The following is a 23,215-nucleotide window of genomic DNA, read 5'->3' as shown; positions in this document are numbered from 1 at the left end:
CCCCAGAGGTAGGTTCCAACCTTTGTGATGTTGCCTGCAATGCCCACCCTTTCCCTTCCCCTTCCCCTTCCCCTTCCCTTTTCCCCACCCCCTTCCCCTCCTCTTCCCCTCCCCACCCCTGTCCCTTCGTCTTCCCTTGTCTTCCCTTCCCTTCCCTATAAAGCCAAACATACCCATCCACCTACCTTGTGGTCAAAGTCATCAGCCTCCTGCTCCACTCAGTGTTCTCTGACCCTGCATATGGAGGTGGTGGCCCCTGCTAGAACACCCACCACTCACTGTCAGCCTTGCGTGGTAATCACAGGTATTGCAGGGGTTACCTGTGTTTAGGTGTGTCACCTGTGGAACCAGAACTCTTGGAAGGACTGGCAGAGGGAGCTGCTTAGGATATCTCAGGGCTCCTGGGATCTGGTCTACCACAGGGCTATTAACAACAGCACTTAGGGACAAGGTGGAGGATGGACGGTTAAGAGGGTAAATATGGATGATGTGTGGGCAAAGAATAGGACACAGGAACACATGCAGTACTCAAATAATTATGCCAAGAAAGGTGAGGACATGGAGATGGACATTCCCATATACTTCTGATGGGACTGCAGCTTAGTCCCTACAGCAACATTGACCTCATCATGTTTAACGCGCACACGCTCTGACCACTATCCTACTTCTGAAGGCCTCCCTGTGCTGTGAGCTCTGAGAAGGCCAAACTTGCCTGTTCTGTCTCTGCTAAACCCAGAGACCAGCCAATAGCCCCAGCACAGGGTACTTCATAAATACATGTTGAAGGAATGAGCTCCAGGAACAGTACTCCACATGGTAGAGATGTGTGTATGAGGATGTTCACTGCAGAAGGTCATGTCAATGTGACAAGTGAGGAGCAGCCTCAAATCCAGCAACAGGGTTGTGGGTAAAAGATCATAGTGTAGCCATGCAATGGAACCAATGAAAAAACCACAATCAGAGCAAATCCACATGTATTAATAAAGGAGGTGCCCTCCATACATGCTGCACCTAACAGAATGTTGCCAAATAAGAATGAAAAGTGATGATATTTGGGCTGTAAAACTAGAAGTCAGCTAAATAAGAACACATCGAAAGTATTTGTGAACGCTTACAATTTTACAATGTCTTGGCATCCGTTTTGGATGGAAGTTGGACTTTCTCATACCAGAAGCAGGGCTCAGTCACCTTTGAAATAGTTTCCAGTTCTCCACCTCCTTCCAGTTCCTCAATGTGATTGATCAGATATCTGATTTATACAACTGCCTCCTGGTGACCTCCTCCCTATGGGACTTCCGGATACAGCCCGTATGACTGCCCCACTGACCCCACACCCTGCCTGCTGCTGTGACCACCTCTAATTACCTGGATCTCATGTCTGCTTGCATTAAATCCACCAATTAAAACTCCCTGAGGACAATCTGTTTGGATAATATTCTGTACCCTAATAAAGGCCTTGACCCATGGGTTCCCCCTCTGTCCTCCCCATACTGCTCCTGACCTCTGCGTGTGTGTGGGTGTGGGTGTATGTGTGTGTGTGTGTGTGTGTCCTCCAGACAGGGCCTGTATCCCCCAGGACCTGTAAGTAATAAATCTTTATTTTCATCTTATATCTCTCGCAATCATTGGCAAGAGCTCTGCATCTTAAAGATCGCAAATTTAAGAAATTGGTGTAGTTGGCACAATAGAGTACCTCTTCTGTTTAGCACAAGATGTCTCAGAGCTGCTGAGGCTTTTAACATCCTCGCCGGTGTGGCTGCCTCACTGGTGAGGCCGTTCTGTTCAGTGCAATTCAGTTGCTCCACTGTGTGCTGCTGTGTTGCTGTTGTAGAGTGCTGCCATGTTGTTCTCCCCAAATTGTTACCGAGTAGGAACCTGTAATGTGCTCCCAAGGTGGTCTACCCCATGCGAAGGGGGATTCTCCATCTAGGGCAAGGGCTAGGTGTGTTTCTGGAATCCTAATAGGGAAGGCATCCACAGAGGGTGAACTCCACTCCTCCTTAGAGTGAGGAGTGACATTTCCCATTTATTTTCCCCATGGAGGTGCCATGTATTGACTTTTTCTTTCACTGTCCCAAGGTTGAGCCAAGGTGAGCTATGGGGACCAGGGCAAGATACCATTTCTGTTAGCAAAGCAAATGGGTGACAGCATGTGGAGAAGCTGTGGTTCTCCTGATGGATATAGCAGAGTGCCATTTAGTAAAATCTCGTCAGGAGGCTGCCCCTGGTTAGACCAGCAGTGTCTGCAGTCACTACAGTGGATGTGAATTTTAGGCCCTGGGCCATGGATAATCCCTGCAGACACAGCCGTGGCTTCATGCTGATGGGGCAATCCCGGACTAGCGGCTCCCTTGTTTCTGCATTTCTTGCTGTGGTTGCACAATCAACACCTCAGGGGTTGATTGGGTCACCTTGGAAAGAGAAGCAGCTGCCTAGGAGGCTGGTGCACATGGAGGCCACCCTCAATTTTATTCTGCTAACAAGTTGTAAGATTAAAACAACAGGGGGCTTTGGGTACCATCAGGAACTTGTCAAGTAAACATCCAAAGACAGAAAGAAGAAAAAGAAAAAGACATTAACCGTCTAGAAATACAAGCCATTTTCAAGATTTTGCTTAAAAGATGCGCTTGGGCTGGGAGCTGTGGCTCACACCTGTAATCCCAGCACTTTGGGAGGCCAAGGTGGGTGGATCGACTGAGGTCAGGAGTTCAAGACCAGCCTGACCAACATGGTGAAACCTCGCCTCTACTAAAAATACAAAAAATTAGCAGGGCATGGTGGCAGGTGCCTGTAATCCCAGCTACTTGGGTGGAGAATCGCTTGAACCCGGGAGGCAGAGACGGCAGTGAGCCAAGATCGCGCCACCGTACTCCAGCCTGGGCGACAGAGTGAGACTTCATCTCAAAAAAAAAAAAAAAAAAAAGACGGTCTTGTTTCGTCGTTGTGGAGTCACCCCAGAGAGAGGCTACTCCCTAGAGTCACTGAGCACCTTTCCTCCTCCATCTTTTCCTCTTATCATTCTAGAGACAGAAAACAAGAATCTCAGCTTTAGGTGGCTAACCTCACCCCCCAAGAAAAGAAACTACCACTTTGATTGTCTACAAATCCAAGAAAAATAAAAGAGAAACTTTAAACTTTAAGTACTGAGCAAACCACAGGTCTAGCAAACATAATGCTAGCCCTAGGTTACTTATTCATTTACAACAAACCCCTAGATATAGGAGGAAAAAATAAAAGGTAATTAAATATATACACATACAATATTTTAATATAAATATATAATAAATAGTTAAATTATGTATGTATAATATGTAACTAAATCAAAGTAAAATTTCATACTTTGATTCTATTGGAAATTCAAAATTCATTTATTAACTTATATATTAAGGAATTTATGTAAAAAAAGATTTTTAAAAGGGCACCAATTTGCTTTTGTGTCTCTACAACATAGGATCTAATTTAACTTTACATTTGCTAAATACACTAATTGACAAATATTCATGGATTTAATCAATACTGGGGCTCAAATTCTAGCCACACATGGGAATCCCATAAATTTAAACACTCTGTCCCTATTATCTTGAGAAGAAAACTAAATATAAAATTGAAAAAAACAAGTATGCCTCAATTTACCTGTAACCTTGCCTAAATTTCCCAGAGTCATATACTCATTGCTGTAAAACGTTCTCTATTGGACATAGGTGCTCTGAGACAATAAATAAAATAGAAGTGTTTTTGGTACTTAGACATTGTCTTGATAAAATGGGATCCCATGAAACCTCAGTTAAGATAGTGAATATGGCCCAGTGTGAGTTGAAATGGGGCCTTTAAGGATTAAAACTTATTACATGAAACCTAGTAAGTAATGGGGTGATTATCCATACTGCTTCTCCATTTCATAGCCCAATTTTGACAGTTGTCAAATCTGGAAAAAACAAACAAACAAACAAACAAACAAACAAACCCCTGGGAATCTGTTGCCTCACAGAGACACAAAGTAGATATCAAAATTGTATATCTCAGTTCCAGTTCCAAAATGGTGGCATAGAAGCAAGCTGGCTTTACTCCTTCACACAGAAAACCAAAAACAAATATACAGCACTAAAATTATTGCCAGAAATATTCCAGAACTCAAATATGAAAATGAAACAATTTTCAGAGCCACAGAGAAGTGAAAAAAACTCCAGACAGATGACAAAAGAATCAGATTTCCCCATCTGTAATGTCCCTCCCTGCCCCATTCTGCCTGGTACCAGGTGTGTGGAAAATTTTACCCTAACTCATGGTTTGTACACTGGGAAATGTAAGATCAATGTGCGCAACCAGTTTCTGCACAATCCTGGGTTCCCTGTCCCTGCCTTAACCCACAAGAAGCATTGTGAGTGCCCGAAGGGAGAAATTTCCCTGAGGACAGTCAAAGAGTGGGCAGGCAGGAAGGACTACCATCTCCTTCCCTGGAAACTCTGCTGTGTAACTCAGCCAAGGGAGACATGAAATCAGACTGGTGTTTCAGCAGCTCCATGTTGTAGTAGGTTTGTTTCACAGGTATCCTGGGCATGGACATCTAGCCAGCTTTCCCACACTGCCAGGGTATCCCCTTTGGGACCTCCCTCAGTTAGGAAGGGCACACTCTGATCATTTACTAGGGCCAAGGTAAACCCTAAAGGTAACTTAGAGATGAAAAGGAGGTAGTGACCTAGCAGTAAAGAACTCTAAGAAAATCTATCCAATAAAAATCAAAACAAGCCAGACAAAGACTAAAATAAATAATGAATCCTTCAATGTAAAGACCTGGACTTACATCCACAAGAAACAGTAAGCAGGTAACCATGATCTCCCCACATGGACAAAGTAAGGAACAAGTGACTGATCTTGATGAGATGGTGATGTGTGAGCTCTCTAATCAAGAATTCAAAACTGCAGTTTTAAGGAAACTCAATGATCTTCAAGAAAGCATGGAAAAGCAGTTCAGAAATTTATCAGAGAAATTTAACGAAGGGATTGAAATAATTTAAAGAAAACAAACAGGAATCTTGGAATTGAGAAATATATTTGCTGAACAGGAAAATTTATTAGAGTCTCTCAACAGCAGAATGGATCAGAGGAAAGAATCAACCCAAATAAGACTCCCCCAAGGCATAAAATAATCGAATTCTCAAAAGTCAAGGGCAAAGAGAAGATTTTAAAACAGAAAGAGAAAAGAAGCAAATGGCATAAAGAAGCTCCAATTCTGTGGCAACAGATTTTCAGTGGAAATCATACAGACCAGGAGGGAGTGACATGACATTTTCAAAATGCTGAAAAAATATTGACATTTGAGAATACTTTATCCAGTGAAGTTATCCTTCAATATAAAGGAGAGAGAAAGTTTCCTAGACAAACAAAAGCTGAGATAATTCACACCATCAGACTAGTCTTCCTGTAAATACTAAAGGGTAAATACTAAATACTTCAATGTGAAAGTAAAAAAAACACTAACATGCAAAACAACCACAACAACAATAACAACATTTGAAGGTATAAAATCCACTGGTGAAATTAAGTACATAGACAAACCCAGAATACTCAAATAGTAATTGTGGAAAGTAATCCAATCATAACTCTAGCATGAGTCTCAAAATATAAATCTATCAAAAACAATAATACACTTTAGGAGGCCAAGGTTGGCAGATTCCTTGAGGTCAAGAGTTCAAGACCAGCCTGGTCAAAATGGTGAAACCCCATCTCTACCAAAAAATACAAAAATTTGCAGGGTGTGGTAGCACATGCCTGTAGTTTCAGCTATTTGGGAGGCTGAGGCAGGAGAATTGCTTGAACCCAGGAGGTGGAAGTTGCAGTGAGCTGAGATTGCACCACTGCACTCCAGCCTGGGTGACAGAGGGAGACTCCGTCTTAAAAAAAAATAGCTACCTGTTTGGAGAAAGGTAACATAAAATATGTAAATAGAGACAAAGTCAAAATTTGCAAAGGACGAAATTAAAGAGTAGAGTTTTTTGGGGGATTTTCTGTTTCTATTATTTTATTTGTGATCTAAGATAAGTTGTTACCTTTTCTTCTCTTGAAGATACTTTGTTATATCTATGTTTTTGGAAGTCTTATGGTAACTGCAACGCAAAAAATCTATGATAGATCCACTGAAAATAAAAAACAATGACTTAAAACATACTACCAGAGACAATCAACCACAAGGAAGACAGTAAAAAATGAAGAAAGGAAGAGGGGAGTTACAAAACAACCAGAAAACAGACAACAGAGTGGCAGTAGTAAGTTTTTACTTAAAAATATTGAACACTGAATATAAATGGGCTCTATTCTCCAATTAAAAGGCATAGAGTGGCTGAATGCTGCCTATATGCTGCCTACTAGAAACCACTTCATGTAAAAAGATACAAATAGACTGAAAGTGAAGGGGTGGAAAAAGATATTTCATGCAAGTGGAAACCAAAAGACAGCAGGAGTAGCTATACTGATATAAGATAAACTACAAATCAAAGACTATAAAAAGAGACAAAGAAAGTCACTACGTAATGATAAAGGGCTCAGTTCAGCAAGAGGAGATGCCAATTATAAATATCTATGCATCCAACACTTGAGCTCCCAAGTCTCCCAAGTATTTAAAGCAAACAATAGTGGATCTAAAAGGAGAGATAGACTGAATACAATATTAATTAGGGGACTTTAACACCCTGCTCTCAGCAATGGCCAGATCTTTCAGACAGAAAATCAACAAGGAAACTTCAAAATTAAACTACACACTAGATCAAATAGGCCTAACTGGCATTTACAGGACATTTCACTAACTATCTAACTGTTACAGAATTCACATTCTTTTCATCAGCACATAGAACATTCTTCAGAACAGACCATATCTTAAGTCCCAAAACCAGTCAGAATAAATTCAAAAAAGTTTATATCACATCAAGTATTTGTTCTGACCACAATGGAATAAAACTACAATAAATGAATAACTTTCTGGACACATACAACCTACCAAGATGGAAGCATGAAAAGGCAGAAAAACCCAACAAACTAACATGAAACTGTAACTAAAGGAAAACCCAGGACCGAATGACTTCACTGCTGAATTCTACCAAACATTTAATAAGAACTAAAACCAATTCTACTCAAAATGCTTTAAAAAATTGAAGAGGAGGGAACACTTTCAAACTCATTCTACAAGGTCAGCATTATCCTGATACCAAAACCAGACAAGGACAGGACAAAAACAAACAAACAAACAAACAAAAAAACACTACAGGATTGCTTGAGGCCAGGAGTTTGAGATCAGCCTGGGCAACATAGTCAGAACCAATCTCTTAAAAAAAAAAAAAAGAAAAAAATTAGCCAGGCATGGTGGCATGTGCCTTTAGTCCTAGCTACTCAGGAGGCTGAGGTGAGAGGACCAATTGAGCCCAGGAGGTTGAGGCCGCAGTGAGCCATGTTTGTGCCACTGTACTCCAGCCTGGGGAACAGAGCAAGATGCTCTCTCAAAAACAAAAAGCAAGCTGGGTGTGGTGGCTCCTGCCTGTAATCACAGCACTTTGGAAGGCTGAGGAGGGAGAACTGCTTAAGCCCAGGAGTTCAAGACCAGTCTGGACAACATAGGGGGACTCCATCTCTCAGAAACAACCAACCAAAACAAAGCCAAAAAAGAACATAGGCCAACATCACTAACAAACATAGATGTAAAAGTCCTCAATAAAATATTGACAAACCATGTTTAGCAACACATCAAAAGAGATCATTCACTATGATTAAGTGAGATTCATCCCAGGGATGCCAGTATGGCTCAACATATGCAAATCAATAAATGTGATCCATCACATTAAACAGAACCGAGAACGAAAACCATATAATCACTCCAGCAGGTGCAGAAAAGGCATTTAATAAAAGAATGGGTTGAGGGAGTGGAGCCCATAGTCAGAGCAGCAGTGGTCTGGGGTTTTGGAAGTAGAAAGAAGGGCAGCACCACTGGTCAGGACCACCAGGGAACACCCCCATAGGCCCTGGATGTTGTGCTCCAGGGAGGGTTCCCTCTGGAGTTATTAATCTTGGTGTCCACTTTGCCCAGCTGCCCCTCACAGGGTCAGGGAGGATGAAGGGAAAGCTTCCTTCTAATGAAAGTTCAGGGACTCACAGTTCCTAGAGCCTGTAGGGAGAGGAAGATCTTCGAGGAAGAGCACCTGGGCATTGGGGCGTTTGAGAGGAAGATCTATGCCAGGTCCAAGTGGACAACCTGTGGACTCTCTCTCCAGGGACATACGGGTATCTGGGAATCTCCTGTAGCTTAAAGAGGTGAAGCCCTCTCCCTTTAGCCTGAGGACTGGAGGGTGCTGGTTCAGGTGAATGAGTCCTGCAGGGGCTGGTACAGGCCTGGAAGGTGGTGGTGTCCAGGGCCTTGAGTTCACCCTTAGCATGATTCAGGCCGGGCGGTGTTTCACATGAGCAAGAGGGCCTGGGTTCATTGCTTCAGGACGATGGTGAAATCTCATGGTGGAAGAAATCTTGTCCTTGCCAGTGCCCAGCTTTCATTTGGTCTTGGCCCAGAGTGTCCTCCCTAGAGAAGACTCTTGTCCCTTCTTCACACTGCCCTTCAGGGATATGCCAGCCTTAAGGGATAAGATGGGGTGGAGACTGTAGATGTGGGTGGGAATCTCTCCACAGAGTGCTCCTTCTCTCAGCAGTTGCACCTTGTCTCAGGGCTTCAGCTTGAAATCTGGGATCTCCAAGCCCTTCCCTCCCCAGTCCTGGCCAGGACCACATGGGCAGATGCACTGTGTGAAGTGCATTTCATTTGGGGTGTCCTCTCTGCATGGCACTCTCCCGTTGATTCTCTTTGCCCATGTCAGAGTGCAGGCACCATCCACACCTCCTGCTGGAGGAGGGATGGAGCTGTTGACTCCTGAGAGCTGATCATACGTTCCCACCCTCACACACAATCATGGTCCATCCTCTGAGGGACATGTGTTGCCACCACTGTGGAGATGGTGCAACTGACAGTAACAAACAGTAAAATCTGGTGCTGAATGGGACCTTAAGCCAACAATGACAATGTCATTCCAAGGTGTTTCATTTTTATTGATTCAATGCAAGTCACCTGATTTCATTGACTATTCACCATAGCTGGATAAAGTAAGTGCATCATCACCACCACTTTAAAGAGGAAAAAGGTACTTGGGCAGTTTGTGACTACTGCGGTGGCTGCTGCATTGCTCTCTGGTAAAGCCAAGTAGGTGGTGGGTGCGGCCTCCGGGCTGGGATGATCCACCCTCCTGGTGGTGGCAGGGGAGCCAGGCTGGAGCCATAGCCTGTGCAGTGGTAGCAGCTGAACTGACTGCTGCTGCAGGATTTGCAAGCTGTTACATTTTGCGAAGCCATGAAGCGCATAAAGCCTCAAGTAGAACAAGTGTTTCAAAGTCTACCAAAATCTGCCTTCAGAGATTATTACTACAGAGGTGGATATGAACCCAAAATGACAAAACGGGAAGCAGCATTAATACTAGATAATGAATGAACACTAGTAATAGTAGGGTAAGCCCTTCTGCAGATAAAGAAAAAAATAAGAGATGCTCATTAACATGTTATGCTCTTAAATCACGCAGACAAAAGAGGGTCTCCTTATATAGTAGCCAAGATCAATGAAGCTAAAGATTTACTACAAGATCAAGCTAAAAACAGTAGGTGTATAATGAATTTTTAACTTCATATTAGTTTATGTATATGAATATCAAGTTTTTATAATAAAATGCCTCCAAACAAAGAATATTTGATTTAGGGTTTAATAACTTCTAAGAGGGGACTCAGATGTTTCCTGTTTCACAGTCAGTCTGAGAGGGTCATTTTTCCTGGAGCTGACCTGGGTGGAGGCCTCACACTGATACTCCCCAGCATCCTCTCTCCTGATGGGGTTTATGCCGAGCATACAGTGGCCCTGGGACAGCTCCATTCTCTCCATGAGTCACAGATGCTGGTCATGGAAGATCCACTGGATAAGGTTCCAGAGTCATCTGTGGGGCAGGTCAGGATCACAACATCCTTTTCTTCTGTGACTCTGGTGTTGCTGACTCAGATGGGGTCGGAGCCACTGACCCTGTGGACAATCAGTGGAGGTGCTCGACCAAAAGTAGGCTGAGGGCACGTCTTCTCCTCCATCCCTGGGTCCTTAAGGTATCTGTGGACCCCAGACCAACTGACACAGGAGCTAGAAAGAAATTATTTAGGCAGTTAGTGAGGGTAAGAGCGTCCTTGGCAAGGTTTCCCCTTTAACAAAAAGCAGCCCAAGATAATTCCTTTTCTAACAAAGAGCAACCTGAAAAATTGAGCTACAGACGTAGATAAGCAAGATGGAAGCTTGCACAGGTGAATTCCAGTAGGTGTGCCAATAGAAAAGGGCTGCCTGGAAGCCAGGTATGTTCAACATGGAGACTCCATCTTCCCTTTTCTCCATTACCACATGTACAGTAAAAAACCAGGCAACATGGCACCGGCCAGGTAGACAATCCATCTGCATAATAAAAGATCAGAGTGGGGCAGCCAGCAAATGGCACACCCCGTCTAACCAATCTTTCACCCCCTGTGTAAATCAGACACTGCCTCCTGAAGCTCATCCATAAAACCTTCTGCATTTCACTATGGAAGTGGCAACCCATTTTCCCCAGGACCCCTCTCTCTGTGCAGAGAGCTCTTCTCTTTCTTTCCCCTATGAAACTTCCACTCTTAACTTCACTCTGGGTGCCTGCGTCCTAGTTTTCCATGGCCATGGGACAACGAACCTCGAGTATTACCCCGGATGAATGATGCTGTTTCACAATCACTGGTTCAGCTCCCTTCTTCTTAGGGTTCCACAGCTCGGTGGGGAGAATACCACGCCTCAGTGGTCTGGGGAGTGAGGAACAAATGAAGAATTAATCAGATTTTACTTAGAACGCTATCACCTGCCTCAACTATCAGATCAATGTTGGGAATGTCCAGGCCTCCGCTCTTAGATCTATACCCACTTCAGGGGACCTGAAATCCTGTGTTTCCCGATGTGTAGGTGTCACTCCTATGAGAGGATAAAGGAGAGAACTTTGCTTTCTCTCCCCACTCACACCCTGCACAAGACAGGGACCAATATGAGACACACTCTCTCAGTAGTTCTCTCATGAAGTAGGGAGGGAGTGACCTCAAGTGACTCTGCCATCTGTAGTCTGTGTACCCTGGCCAGTGGCTGTATCTTCATGTGCCTCAGTTTCCCCTCAGTAAAATAGGACACACAATGAGAACTAAAAATAAAATTCTAAGCCCCCAGTGAACTGAAAGGATGGCCTCTTGGCCAAGCAGATCCCAGAGTTCCTGATCATGACAGGATGGGAGGTTACACCTCATTATAGCCCTTCCCTTTGGAAGTTTAGAGGCGACAACTGACTAGCATTAATGTTAAAATCGAGATCATGAGACTGACAGAACAGACTCTCTGTGGCCATAAGATACCAAATTATAAACTCAACCTAAGGTCATGCAGGCAAGGGCTAAGCCACACTTTCCCACATTTAAAGAATAAGCTATGTTCTAACACAGAATTTTCTTTCTCTCTAGCGGCTAAAGTAACACTAGCCTTCGAGATAAGCAATATTGAAATGATCGCGGCTCATCCACCAACACTGGCTAACTGACCCCTGTTCCAACAGCCACAACTACACTTCAATTGGACAAGAGACTGATTTCAGTAACTTTCTCCTAATAAGAGACCACTGAGCATGGCCTGGCTCTGCTGGTATACAGACATGGTGCACTGAGTACCATAATGCTTGTTTCATCTTTTGATGTATAAGACCTAATTTAATACATTTAAATCTGAATTCTCCACCCCAAAGTGAACATGGGGTGCATGTAGCATGCATGTTTGTTGATCACGCATGTGCGTGTACTTCCTTTGTGAGTATCCATAGCTCCACCTATAACCTGTTGAATATGTATACCTGGCCAACTCATTCAGCATAAATCTATCTTCCACGTTCCCCTCCCTTGAAGTGCCTGCTATTGGTCTCTGCTGGAGGCTGCATCTTCTACCCTGGGGAATGGCCAGCCTGCAGGCTGTAACCCTGTGTAAGAAATAACCTGGTTGGGTGCAGTGGCTCACACCTGTAATCCCGGTGGTTTGGGAGGTTGAAGTGGGAGAACAGTTTGAGCTCAGGAGCCAGAGACTAGCCTGAGCAGCATAGCAAGATCCTGTCTCTTAAAAAATTTTTAGGGAGGAGAGTGAGGGTCAGAAAAAAATACCTATTGGCTATTATGCTTAGTACTGGGATCATGAAATAATCTGTATACCAAACCCCTGATTACGTATATAACAAACCTGCATGCGTATCTTTGAACCTAAGATAAAAGTTCATTTAAAAAACTATCTGGGTGCAGTGGTGCATGCCTATAGTTCCAGCTACTTGAGACTGAGGTGTGAGGAGTGCTTGAGCTCGGGGGATTGAGGCTGCAGTGAATTATGGTCCCACCTGTGAGTAGCCACTTCACTCAAACCTGGGAGACAGAGCAAGAACCGGTCTCTAAAAAAAAATAAAAATAGAAAAATAAAATGAAAAATGTAGGAAACAAAGTCTCCTTTCCAAACGTACAGATCTCCGATTTTTCTGCCAACAATGGTAAATGGTCAGTGGCTTGCCATGTTGTCTGTGAATTACTTTTAAAATATTCACGATCACCTGACCTAAAGGTTGGTACCAAGGAACTGCCTGAATACACCGTCTCTGATTATTTGCCTCCAACAGAGTGTTCCCTGGGCCTGATCTCTGGTGGACAATGAGCTACTGGGAACATCCTCTCTTCTCTATTCCCTCCCCTGGGGATGCTGACCTTCCCTTGGAGTCTCCTAAGTTCCCCAGGGCAGTCGGCTAATGTCCTAGGGAGCTTACCTGTCTTCTCCATACCAAGTCTCATGTGAAGGATGAGGCTTTGCCCTTGCCCAGATGAGGCTCTGGGGGCTGAGCCCTGGCTGGCTACCAGCTGCAAGAGCCATGGCCCTTGGACAGCTGGTAAATCCTTGTTCCCAGTCAGCCCTGCCCAAGATGCCTCAACCCAGCCCCGGCACAGGCTTCCCAGGGTCACGTGGAGTCAGGATCCTGGGACAGGGGACTGGACAGGGGTTTCCAGGGCTGAGTTTCTGAACAGGGGCTTCCCAGGGGTCCCCTCACTCCAGGATCTGACACGGTCCTACAAGGAACGTCCATGGGGAGGGGACCCAGGAGGGGGAACTGATACTGACCTCCCCTTACTGAGCCTCCCCCCAACCCCATCAGAGTGTCCTTCCTCTGCAGCAAGTGCCTGCAGGGTCTGGATGCAAGAAAGAAATTCTGATCTGTGGAAGTTTATCTCCCCTGTGTGTGTCTTGCACTAAATGTCCAAACCCCCAAATGGGATGTAATGCAGAGGGGGACACAGGCACAGCCCAGGCCTGAAAATCCTGTGTGTGTGAAGCAGAACTGACCCCCAACACCCAGAGCTCATGAGACATCACCGTGTACGTGAAACTGGCCAGTTACTTCTTCATTCACAAGATCTGTTTTTATGACTTGTAGGGTGTAGGATCCTGTGTCATTGTTGGTGACATTCTGGATCAGCAGACATGTATTGGGGTATATTGTCTCTCAGCCTCCGTGGCAGGTCCTGGGGTAATTACTTGAGTTCCTAGTACATATCCTGTAATTCCCCTTTGTACCAGTTGTAGCCAAGCCTAAGGCAGATTGTGGGTGAGTGGAAGAATCTCCTTGCCTTCTGCAGCTTCAACAGTGACTTGGGCAGTGGTAGGCAAGTTCCAGAAAGTTAAAAGTGAGGCTAGGAGCAGGGAGAGAGCATCAGTTAATACTGGGCCCTATGCATTGAGGTGAAAAGATGGGGCCCTAGGTCCTGGGCAGGTCTCTTCATCCCTCAGCCTTGGAGTGTGTGTGTGTGTGTGTGTGTGTGTGTGTGTGTGTGCATGCGTGTCCTACTGGGCCAAGGTCAGCAGCATGACCTCCCTTCCTTCAGTGCCTCTGACCTTGGCATTTCCCTGTTTGGAGTCCTTTTCCCCAGGGGTCTGCATGGCTCCCTCCCTACTGCCTTCAGGTCCTGCTCACATTAGGGCATCCTTGGGAGACCCCTTCCCTGACACCTCTAGAGACCCTGGGTCTTCCCTTTCTGACCTTTCGCTGCTGTGTTCCCTTCAGGGCTCTTGTCAATACTTGACCTCACATTCTAGATACCCTTGCATGTCTGTCTTCCTCCCTATGAGAGCATGAGCTCTGTGAGAACAGGGACTTGTGTGATCTTGGTTGCACCCCAGTGCCTGGGACAGGCTGCGGACTCCTGTGGATGAGCTCATGAGCATTCCCAGGGCCCTTCACGACCTGGGATTTATTTTCCAGTGGCTGAGGTTGTTGGCTAAGAGCTCTGTTGGAGTTCAATCAGGCTGGTGGGAAAAATATTAGAGATAGTTATAGAGATAGACACAAATCTTCTTGGAAGACCAAAAAGTTTGCATAACTTTGGTAATAGATCTGACTGAAGGTGTTCCCTTTACCTTTAGTTAAACAAATTAAAGTAGTAACAAAGGAAGGCAGAGTAGTTTGTCTAGCCAGCTTGTTTACTCATGTGATCTTAAGACTAACCATTGATGTGCCGCGGGTGCTTAATTGCTTTCTACTTGGGAAGTCCACGATGTCAATTACCCTCTAACGGTGTTGACTCAAGCCTTTGTTAATTAATCTTACTGAATAAATATGAGTCTCACTAGCTGATCAAGGCCATGGTCACAACTGTTTATAGGACTCAGCAGGGAGTCTGTAAGCGGCCCTGACAGACTCAGCTGGACTGGCAAAGCAAAATATGTGTGTGTCAGTGTACACTATTCACCCGTCCCCCGCAGCTGGTGCCCCTATATGAGGAGTGCTGCCACAGAGCTCTGTTTAGTGTCCCTTGTTTTTTTCTTGAGTATTACCCCAACTTAAATTGTGATTATTGTCATCTGTTTTCAACATTAACTGCTCAGTGATGATTCACTTGGAAAACATTAACAATCGAGATTGTTTCTTCACGAACAACCTCAGATTATTTAGATTTTCCTGTTGTAATCCCTTCTTCCTGTTTAGTGTCCAACAGAAGCCCTCTGTCCCTCTCAGGTCCCCGTTCTCTCCAAGAAACCCCAGCCTCTGTGCTCCCTCCTCCCATCCACTCCCAGGGAGTCCTCCCCTCACCTGTGAGCAGAAGCGCCTGCCAGGGATGTGCACTCTGTGAGGAGGGGCTGAGGGAGGCCCCATGGGCTCTGCTGTCTGCTCTGTCCTCCTCGTGGAGAGGAGCTTGGGCTTCAGAAAATAAGGAGGCCAGAAAGTAAGGAACAGGCTGAGAAATAATGGGGATGTGTCGAAAGGTCACAGATGCCAACATCTTTGTCCTATGCAATATTATCCATAAAATTACAGGTTTGAGATATGCTTAAATTTTCTTCTAACATGCATTAAAATAAACATATAACTTTTAATAGTGATATTAAATTGTATTTAATATAAATTAAACGCTTTTGTCAGAGCTACTGTGACTGTCAGCTCTGCTGTCCTTCCTCTCTCTGTGCTGAGCCTCCTCCCAGGGCAGAAGCACTTCCCAGGGCCACGGGTGGGGGCGGGGAAAGGTAAGTGGCAATGAGGCTCTGCACAGGTAGCCTTTCCGCCTCCTCCTCTCTCAGTCCTGCCTCCTTGTCTTCTTTTCCTCTTTTTCTCCTATCTACATTTCAGTTCCTTAGACCACGCTGTGAGAAGCAAGGCTTATTGGGACCCCCATCCCTTAACAGGATGACCTGTGCTCCCCATGAGTGACCTTTGCTGTGTCTAGGGATTGGTTCTGTCAGCACCTCACAGAGAGTCCCTGGGGCCCCCAAACTCAGTGTTATTTTCTCTATGACACAGAAACCCCTCTGGGTATGCAAGATTTTCCTCATGTTTTCTAATGTCTGGGAAGTTTGGATTTACTCCCAGCAGGGAGGTCACTGAGATGTCCAGGGAGTGGGGTCCTGGAAAGGACAAATCTGGAGCTAAAGCCCAGGTCTATGATTTTCAGTTGTTTTTTTCTGCAGTGCTATGTGACTCTAATTTCCTAGGAGTAACTAAAATGCAAACCTCAGACATTTGTAGACATTTTATGATTTTTCTCTACAGCTTGTACCACTGTTATTATTATTTGCTTTATGCTTTTTCCTAAATAAATTTACTTTACAAAACATCCTTGTCCTAGTAGGGTGCAGGGGCTCACATCTGTGATCTCAGCTGTTTGAGAGGTTGAGGTGGGTGGATTGCTTGAGGATGGGAATTTGAGACAAAACATCTTTGTCCTATGCAATATTATCCATAAAATTACAGGTTTGAGATATGCTTACATTTTCTTCTAACATGTATTAAAATAAACATAGAACTTTTAATCATCATATTAAATTGTATTTAATATAAATTTATATACAATAAATTTTTATATAATAAATTATATATATAAATGTATATATAATAGTTTTTCTTTTTTGAGATGGAGTCTGGCTCTGTCTCCCAGGCTGGAGTGCAGTGGCACGATCTCAGCTCACTGCAGCCTCCGCCTTCTGGGTTCAAACGATTCTCCTACCTCAGCCTCCCGAGTAGCTGGGATTACAGGCACCTGCCGCCACGCCTGGCTAATTTTTGTACTTTTTTAGTAGAGATGGGGTTTTGCCATGTTGGCCAGGCTGGTCTCAAACACCTGACCTCAGATGATATGCCGCCTCGGCCTCCCAAAGTGCTGGGATTACAGGCATGAGCCACCATGCCTGGCCTATATATTTTATATAATTATATAAAGTTTTCTATAATAAATTTTATATAATAATATATAAAATGGATATTTATTTAAGATAAAGTTATCAGTTTTATATATTTACATATATTTAGGAATAAATGTGTTACTGTGGGAGCCCAGTGCCCAGGCAGGTAGTCAGTACATGATGGTTGTCATTAGGGTTAATACTTTGGAATTCTGGATTTTTTCCCAAGAGAGTGTCTACGCTGGAATATTGGGCTTGTGGCTTTCTGCTGATGTGCATGTGTGAAGAAGCTACTTCCACTTATTAGGACTTGTGCATCTGTCACTATTTTTATCTCGCAGTTTCACTACCTATTTTCTCGTGATGTTGGTCAAGTCGCCTAACTTTTCTGTGCCTCATTTACCTGATTTGTAGAATATGGGTAACAGTACACAAGTGTGAGTGTGTATTTCCCAGGTCTGACCACTAGAGGGCGTGAAGGCACCGGCACTTACTATTACAGCAATGGGTATAGTAGTGCTTGTGGTCTTAACATCATTCTCCCATGAAAGGAACCAGGGCTTCCTGGGAGAAATAACTGATTCCAGGGCGGGGGCTGGAAAGCACAAGCGGAGCCTGGAGCATCTCGTGAGGCCAGAAAGTAAGGAGCCGGCTGAAAAATAATGGAGATCTGTCGAAAGGTCACAGATGCCAACCAGAAGGAGCTTTGAATGACCAATTTTGAGACAAAATGAGCACTATAAGAAATAATGATAGTAATAAATTCCAACCCATAAATACCCATGAGTTCCTATTAATATAAATAAATAATTGAATACATAAATATATAAGGATGAAGAAACAGCTTTTTCTTGCAGCAGAATTCCAATTAATGAATGTAGAAGGAATGATCAAATAGAAAATCACTATTTGGCTAACAGCACAGTCAATTGTTTGTAGGCAAGAATTATCAATGGACTTTAAATATGAATGGGTAAAAGTATGATGATGCTACAACTAGTGAGTACCAAGGGGGAAAAAAAAGTATGTTGAGAAGAAACAGGCTACTTGCATATTCCCCAAGTATCACTTCAGCAGATACTTATTGATTATAATGGGACAAATAGTAACTTTACAGTAGAGAAACCTGGCAACAGAGTCTCTCCGAGGTACAAAGGCTGTCTTCAGGAAGGAGGTAAGGGGAAGGAAGAAGAAAACACTGTCCTGCCTCAATTATTTGCTTTCCCCATTCTCAAGTGTACTTCATAGACATTCAAAGATATGTGTTGATAGTGTCCACGATCCACATGGCTCTATTATAGTCATTTATTCACACATACATTCAGTGAGGCTTTGAGTGCCTAATGTGTGCCTGGTATTTGCTAGATGGTGGATGCTGAGAAGATCAGGTGTGCTGCTGTCTCTAGGGTGACTGAATCCACCTGCCCCACTTTACAGATGTGGAAATTAAAGTGAAAAGGATTTATAGGATTAGTTCACTGTCACAAGGTCACTAGCCTTAAAGTTACAGGAGTAAAGCAAGTTTCCTGACTTGCTAGATTTTCTGCTGCAGGTGCTGACAATGGTGAGCTCCAATAGGAGAGAGGACACTCAGAGTGAAGTGGGAGCCCTGAACACCCTGGATTAGCCAAGAGGACATGCCGGGTCCAGCTGTGACCGCACAAAGGACCATTGGGGATATTTGTATTCTCTTTTTCACTTAGAGCTTGAAATGAGGAAAACTAAGTGCAGAAAACCAAGAGTGGAAGATTTTTCACAAAGCATTGATAACATGCATCAGAAAACCCTATGCTGATGTCTGTCACGGTGTTTCTCACTGAACGGTAATAGTCTGGCTTTGAGTGTGTTCCCTCTACAGCCTGGAGTTCTGCGAGGCAGGGACCAGGTGTGATTCATCTTTGTCTCTCCAGTGACAGTACACAGCAGGCTCTGATAAATATTTCTTACAAAATAAGATGGAATAAAAAGTAGACATCTGCACAGGTGTGGGATGACTGAGCAGCAGCAGAAGCAGGAAAAGTCAACGTCCCCAGATCAGCTGATGTGGTGTTCGGATTCTAGATAGGGGTGAGGTGCCAGGATGGGGACGGGGGTCCTGTGGCTCTGCTGCCCTGGGGGACACCCCTAGGTTTCACAGTGCCTGCTGTGGTTGCTGCACTTCGCCTCCCCAGGGGAAAGTGATCAGAGGGTGTGGGGCTTCAGGTGACCCCATGTGGGAAATGGCCAAGAGAAGGTGGGGTGGGCGGCACATGGTTTTTTTTAACCAATATTTGAAGGTCGGTTGTATGAAAAGGTGTTAGGCTTATTTCAGCTTATGGGGAGTAGGACAGGGATTGGTGAGTGTGTATCAGGTATATTTTGGCTCAGGATGGAAAAGAACTGTCACAGTAACATAAGGTCTTTTGGGAAATTACATGTTTACTGGCAGAGTTCAGGCCAGGGCTGGGTGTCTGAAAATACCTGTCAGGGTCACTTTTATGGTTACAAGGGCAGAGCTTGGCTTGGAACCAGGTTTCTTACTAATACCACATATTAAGTATTATAAAAACTGTCCTTTGCAATAGGACATTGCTCTATGATGCAGGTTGAGGTCCCTCTGTTTAAGTAATTGTGGGTGGCTGTGATTCTCTCATCTAGTCTGCGACTTGGACTTCACCTCCATCTGCAGTCCCTCTCCTTTGCTGTTGACACTGGTCAGAGTTAAGCGCATTTACTGATGATGGTCACAAGGAGGCAGCACTGCCTCTCTGGTATTTTCTAAAACCTCTTCCTGGAACTGAGCCAGTCTAAGAGGATGTCATGACTAAGAAAAGGGCACTAATGAGGTGAACAGATAATTTTTTTTTCTTGTTTCTCCTGTGAAGTAACAGAGTGGAGGTGAGCATGGAATAATTGCCTTTTAGAAATGGAAGACGATGGAGAGAAGTGTTTCGCAAACCTTAATGTGTTCACAGATCCCACACAGATCTTTTTATTCAATACAGATTCTGATTTTTCTGGTGAGGCCTGAGATTGTGCATGTCTAAGGAGCTTTTGGATGATGCCATTGCTGCTGGTTGGTGGACCACACTTTGAGTAGCAAGGCTTGAAGATCTTTTAGAGGTTAATTCTCACTGCATCTAATTTATGGATGAAAACAAACCAAGGTCCAGAGAGAGAATATACAGCTTGCCTAACAAAGCCATTCCCTAAGTGCCTGACTTCTTGCATTTAAACCCAGGGCTTCAGCCTTTGTCCAGTTCTCACTCCACACATCACATGGTTTGTTCACTGTTGTGAATAACAGTTGTGGCAGCATCTCTTTAGTTTAGGAATCCAGAGCCCCAATTTCACTACCCTCTTTGGTCTTGGCTCATGCTGTGACTTCGATTAGTTTTGCCCTTACTTAAAATCTTCAGTGGCTCTTTTTTAATCACAAGATCAAGTTCGAATATCTCTGTCTAGTGTTCATGGCTTTATAACATATGGTATCCCTTTAGTAACCTTACCTAACTTCCCTGTTTTAAAATTGTCTCTTGCTGCCATAGCCCTCCTTGCTCCTTCCTGCTCCCTAACATACTGTGTTCACTTCTCTCTCAGTGGTAGTGATGATGGCATGGCCTCTGATGTTAGACTCATGTAACTTCTAATCCCAGATCCACCACCAACATTGGCAAGTTGATTCATCTTTCTGAGGATGAGCATCCTCCTCTGAAATAAACTTAGATGGCGGTGGAGAGGGGTAAATAAAATAACACACAAACTCACTCTCATTCCTGAGACCCTCTTCAAAACTAGCATATACAAATAGCTATTTGAAGAAGCTCAATGAAATTCAAGGTAACACAGAGAAGGAATTCAGAATCCTATCAGATAAATTTAATAGACTGAAATAATTTTAAAAAATCAGGCAGAAATTCTGTAGCTGAAAAATTCAATTGACAAACCGAAGAATGCACTAAATCTTTCAACAGCAGAATTGATCAAGCAGAAGAAAGAATTTGTGAGCTTGAAGAGATAATATATGAAAACTCAGAGTCAGAGAGACAAAAGAAAAAAGAATTAAAAGAATAATGCATGCCTACAAGGTTTGATTATTAAGCTACTCAAAGAGATACAAGAGAAGGGTGAAAACCAACATAAAGAAATGTAAAAAACAATCAGAATATGAATGAAAAATTTTCTAAAATGCTAGCTAGTTTTTTTTTTGAGACAGGGTCTTACTCTCATCACCCATGCTGGAGTGAAGTGGCACAGTCATGGCTCACTGCAGCCTCAACTTCCTGGGCTCAGATGATTCTCCCACATTAGCCTTCCAAGTAGCTAGGACTAAAGGTGTGTGCCACCAGGCCAGGCTAATTTTTTGTATTTTTAGTAGAGATGGGGTTTTGCCATCTTACCCAGTGCTGGTCTTGAACTCCTGGGCTGAAGTGATCCAGGAGATTCACTGCCAAAAAGGATATAACCAAGTCATATAGTCATAGGTTATCTAAAGTCAATGTGAAGGCAAGAATTCTAAGAGCAGTGAGACAAAAGCATCAATTAACTTATAAAGGAAAACCTATCAGTCTAACACCAGATTTCTCATCAGAAACCTTACAAACCAGAAGGTATTGGGGTCCTAATCTTTTGGCTTCTTAAACAGAATAGCTCTCAGCCAAGAATCTTGTGTAGAGTGAAATTATATTTCAAAATGAAAGAGAGAAATACAGTCTTTTTCAGACAAGCAAATGCTTCAGGATTTGTCACGGCTAGACCATCCTACATGGAATGTTAAAGGGACTTCTAAATCACAAAACAAAAGATTTAAATAGAACAGAATAGAACCTCTTGAAACCCAAAAGTTCAAATGGCCTATAAAACAATAACACAATAAGAAAACAAAGTAGATAACGATCAACATGATGACTGGAACAAATATTAACATTGAATGTAAATGACCTAACACTCCACTTAAAAGACACAGATTGGCAAGATAAATAAAAAATTACAAACCAAATATCAGCTGTCTTCAAGAGACTCACTTAACATGTAAGGATTCTTATAGACTCAAGGTAAAGAGATGATAAAAGATATTCCATGCAAATGGAAACCATAAGTGAGAAGGAATAGCTATTCTTATATCATATAAAACAGACTTTAAGCAACAACAGTAAGAAAAAGACAAATAAGGCAACTATATAATGATAAAAGGATCAATCAAACAAGAAGATATTACAATCCTAAATATATATGCACCTAACTTTGGAGCTCCCAGATTCATAAAACGGTTATGATGAGACCTAAGAAAAAAGATCAACACAAAGCAGTGAGGGTGTCCTGCGTTTTCCTTTTATTGGACAGCAGTGTACTAGCCTATCACTTTCCCAGTCAGGGGATTTTTGGTCTCCCCATTCCCCTACCATGGGTTCATGCCAAAGTCCATATTTTTTATTAGTGTTTGGAATTGGATTTTTTTTTTGAGGTGGAGTCTCGCTCTGTTGCCCAGGCTGGAGTGTAGTGGCATGATCTCGGCTCACTGCAACCACTGCCTCCTGGGTTCAAGCAATTCTTCTGCCTCAGCCTCCTGAGTACCTGGGACTACAGGTGCATGCCACCACACCCAGCTAATTTTTGTATTTTTAGTAGAAACGAGATTTCACCATATTGTCCAGGCTTGTATAGAACTCCTGACCTCATGTGACAGGGAAACAGGCACTCAGTGAACTTCATGGGATTGAGGAGTTAATGATAATGAGAGAAGGGCTGTGAGGGGACAGCACGGGGGACACCAGAGCCTGTGATGGGCTGAGTTGCTGTGCCTTGGGAGATGCCCTTTTGACTGAGCCCTGGGAAGGAGGGGGTGTGGGGGCAGGAGCTGCCTGCAGAGGGAGTGGCCTCAGGTGGGCGGCCACCTGGCTGCAGGGAAGAGGTGACAGAGTTCGTGTGCAGAGCTTGGAGGGTGAGGAGGAGGTGGGTTGAGGTGACCTTGGTGAGGGTGAACCATGGGGGGCTGTGGGCCCTGCTGAGGGAGGCCAGCCATCCCTGGACCTACAGGGTGGTTTGGTCTTTTTTGTCCCATTCCCAGCATCCACTGAGTGGTGAAACTCTGCAGGCCAGGGACCATCCCACTGGCCAGAAGGAGCACACAGTAGGTGCCCACTCAGTGCATGTTGGGCTGGACAGAACCTCACTCTGCCCCCCGCCCCCAGCTTTGGGAGCTGCAGCAAGGTCCCTCCCCCTAGGGATCTCCATGCCTCTGTCTCTGAGGGGTGAGATGGGGAGACTTCAAAGGGCCATCTCAGAGTGTGGGGGATAGAGACGCAGAAGTGTGGGGGATAGAGGGAGGCCTGGGCTCTAGACGCAGAGGACCTTACACACCTCCTGAGTCTTTTCAAATGGTTTCTTCTGTTACTTTAAAAATGACGTAAGTCATCGTATTTATTGTAAATC

The 23,215-nt window shown here is 44.0% G+C and overlaps 1 pseudogene; it reads left to right on the top strand.

The window, feature by feature from the left end:
- The first annotated feature begins 9,309 nt into the window (after positions 1-9,309).
- Positions 9,310-10,793, top strand: LOC115935568 (mitochondrial import inner membrane translocase subunit TIM14-like; annotated as a pseudogene).
- Positions 10,794-23,215: the final 12,422 nt, after the last annotated feature.

This window comes from Gorilla gorilla, chromosome 20, assembly GCF_029281585.2.
Source record: "Gorilla gorilla gorilla isolate KB3781 chromosome 20, NHGRI_mGorGor1-v2.1_pri, whole genome shotgun sequence".
NCBI lineage: Eukaryota > Metazoa > Chordata > Mammalia > Primates > Hominidae > Gorilla > Gorilla gorilla.
Note: the sequence above shows the minus strand (reverse complement) of the source record. Positions and strands in the feature narration are given on the sequence as shown.